Source organism: Sinocyclocheilus rhinocerous, unplaced genomic scaffold (genome assembly GCF_001515625.1).
Source record: "Sinocyclocheilus rhinocerous isolate Xijiao unplaced genomic scaffold, SAMN03320098_v1.1 scaffold132, whole genome shotgun sequence".
NCBI classification, from domain to species: Eukaryota; Metazoa; Chordata; class Actinopteri; order Cypriniformes; family Cyprinidae; genus Sinocyclocheilus; species Sinocyclocheilus rhinocerous.
Window position 1 is genome coordinate 162343 of NW_015627050.1, and position 3608 is coordinate 165950.

The following is a 3608-nucleotide window of genomic DNA, read 5'->3' on the forward strand; positions in this document are numbered from 1 at the left end:
GAATCATCGTTCAGTCAACTGATTTGTTCAGAAATGCGAAACACTGAATCATTTAAGAACGAAACACAACAATTGCAACAATTCTATTGGCTTTGCTTGGAACTCTTTTCACTGGAGGAGCAACGACAGATGAAAGAACTGACAAAAGTTACTTGAAACTAACTTCTGGTTTATTTTAAATTGTTTTATAAAAGCAACATCACAGCCTTGCTGACTACTTGTTAGGCTACCTCAGTAACTTTTTATAAATGAATCAAGTCGTCATTAGTTCTACCGTGACGTCACCTCAGCCTTTTGAACTACGACGACAGATCCTGAATCTGTGGCATAAAAGTATTTCCCCAAACAAGAGAGTCTGTAGGTCATGTCATGGTTTTTCCTTATTAACATACTCGTTCAACTGTTGTATAAAAGCAATATGACTCTCACAAGAGTGTTTCTGTGGTCTTGCAGGAGAACTGTGATTACCTGCGGCCTGATACCTACAGCACGCTATGCTGATAAACGACCATAGAAAGTGTGGTATAGCTTTAAATTGCTCATTTTACTTTTAAAAGTTTTTTTGTATAGAACTACTTATCACTTTTCTCATGTGCACATTTATTAGACCGTGCTAAATATATGGTAATGACAAAAAAAAACATTAGGCACCATGTGATATACTAAAAGAGTGATGCAGCTGACACAGCTTACCCCACTATGTGCTCCCTAAGATCGGCAAACAATTTGAACATGTTTTGGCAGATGGAACAGTTTATAGAGCTCTAAAAGTTGAGGAAGTTTATTACTTCTGCCTAGCTTCATATTCCAAGCATTTCTCTCTCTTTGTTGCCATAGAAATAGTTGAGAATGAGACAGAGTGAATGTGAAGTGTGGGTCCTGGCTCTGAGCCAGATCTGTGCCCACTGTCTGCATCGGGGATGACAAGAGGACATGAGGCTTTCGTTATGTGAGCCTGTCGCTAATGCATAAAGGCATCGGTAGTAACAGTTCATACTGTATTATGACAATGTGAGAGGGGATATTAGGTAACTGCTTACTCAAGACTTTTTTCAATGCAAAATTCACTGTGGTAACTATCATTTTCATCCAAGATTTCACAGTTCCTGCAGTTATTGTAAACCTTCCTTAAAGGGATAGTTCACTCCAGAATGGAAATTATGTCATTTACTCACCTTCATGTCGTTCCAAACCTGTATTACTTTCTTCATCTATAGGGAACTCTAAACAAGATATTTTGAAGAATGTTTTAACTGTTCACTGTCCAAAACAACACAGGACCTCACAGACCTTCATTGCAGGCATAAAAAAAGACTTCAAGTTATCTTCTTTGTGTTCCATAGTAGAAAAAAACAATGACATGAGAGTGAGTAAAGAGTAGAATTGTAATTTTGGGGTAAACTATCCCTTTTATACAATGATCACTTTTGAGCAAGAAATAATCACTGGATTCATCCTATCTATTTTGTAAATACATGTTATTGATCTTATTGTGAATAATTCATTCATGTGTATGTTTCTTTCTCTTTTTTGACTCTTTTTTTCTTCTTCTTCCATCCACAATTCACTGCAAGCTTTTTTTTATCTTTTTTTTTTTTTTTTGCAAGGGCCTTTTTTTTTTAAATACATAACACGCCACAATATGGAGAAAAAAAAACAATCAGTTGCTACTTCCATTATCCACAATAACAACAATATATTCAATGTTTTGTTTTTTGAGTTATGTCTGAAATCATTTGAATTTTCTTTTTTCTGTGCAGCCGGTCACAGAATGACACTACTGTGTAATTGTGGTTGGACGCTTTCCATGTTGGTCAGACAGACCACTTCTTTTCTAAGTGGGCGATTCTTGGCTAGACAAAGCAGCAAACTGTACCAGACTTTGTGGCAACAGTCAAAAGTCAGTGTTTTTTAGAGGGATTTTATTAGCTGGCTTGTTTTGAAATGTAAAAATGAAGCAAATACTGATGCAAGAATTCAGCTGTTCAAGCAAACCTTCCTCACAGTCTCCTAACACAGACGGGAATAGTACATACAAAATGAATAATGGAAATGCAAACAGGAGGCCCCACATGGAGGTGTGATGCTGTGGGGGCCGCTGACTCAGCCAAACTCTCTGAGAAGCAGATGAGCAACAGCAGCAGAGACTGCCGTTAACATCTATATCTGCCCGGTGACAGAAGACTTACTGTGCACAGGGGGCCTCCCGCATGGGTGGGAAACGACCTGTCTGCACCGAGCTGACACTCATTCTATCTTCAGGACCAACACAGGCTTGTTTTCCTAATAATGTGCTTTTGCAATTGAGTACTTTGAGTCAAAATAAGGGTGGAGTCTTTAACACAAGTAGTGCACTTATCACAGCAGGCGAGATTCATTATGTATCATGTGATTTACAGAAATGCTGCATTTTTAGTGTACTAGGTATGATTTTCGTCCTGATATATTACTAATATTCAAAATATGTAGCTTTCACTACTGCTATAAGACTTAGCTTAGCTTATTCTGGCTCAGAACCACCAACTTAAACAGGAAGAGACCATCTAATTGACATAAAAGTGATCAACCAGTTAATTTTATTTCTTTATTTATTTCAATGTTGTTTAGGCAGGTAAATCTGAAATATATAATACCACATTAATAGAACGGAAAACACCTGATTATTGCTGCTGACAAACGATTATGTGGACAAGAGAGATAACGTGTGTAGATTTTGTGGTCACAACCTGTCAAAACTTAATAAGTACTGATTATTTCACCAAAAGAAAACCCTGCAGAATAGAGTTCTGCGAATAAATGTCTAATTCCATTGCTGCTTAGTGCCTCAAACTAAAACAATATCTTTCAAAGATTTAACACATTTTGACTGATGACATTTTTAAAATTAATCTGCCAGAAAGATTTAGCAATGCAGTGTCAGTAATTTGCAGTTAATTTAATAATATTTTTGTTGCACTGTATGTGTGCGTTATCATATTATGTTCATTTTTAAGCAAATAAAATACAAGTTTTTGTAAGAGCTGGTGGTACATTCATATACATCTATAAAAGATCCGGATAATGTGAGTCAACATTTTCGTGGAGGTCTTACCATCACATATCATGCTTAACCTTTCTTCAAAAGGTAATTCTTCTAAGCTTTCTGAACAAGTCAGCGGAGGAAGCGACCTTCGCTTTTTCGCTTTGTCTGAATGGGGTAGAGGCTTGTGCACTGGGGAATTGTTTTTCTGCACTCATGTTTGGACCAGGTGTTATTTTATTTATCACACCAACAGAAATAACCTTTACATCCAGGGTGTTTGTGTCTGTTGGGTGGGGGGAATGATTCGGTTTCATCTGACTGAAGACTTGTTCAAAGAACCAGTAAGGAATCCCAAATAAAACCCAATTGAACAGGTAATTATTTTACAAACACACAGTGACAAACACTTTTAAATGAAAGCATGACTTCCTGTTTTGGCATCTCATTGATGTAAATGTGAAACAAAGAATTTCATTGTTACCTGTTTTTGACAAAGGTAATATTAGTGAACTGATTATTATCATCTGACTCTTTTGGCGAACCACTGTCACTTTTCAAGGGGAAATTCTTAATTGCAGTGTTTATG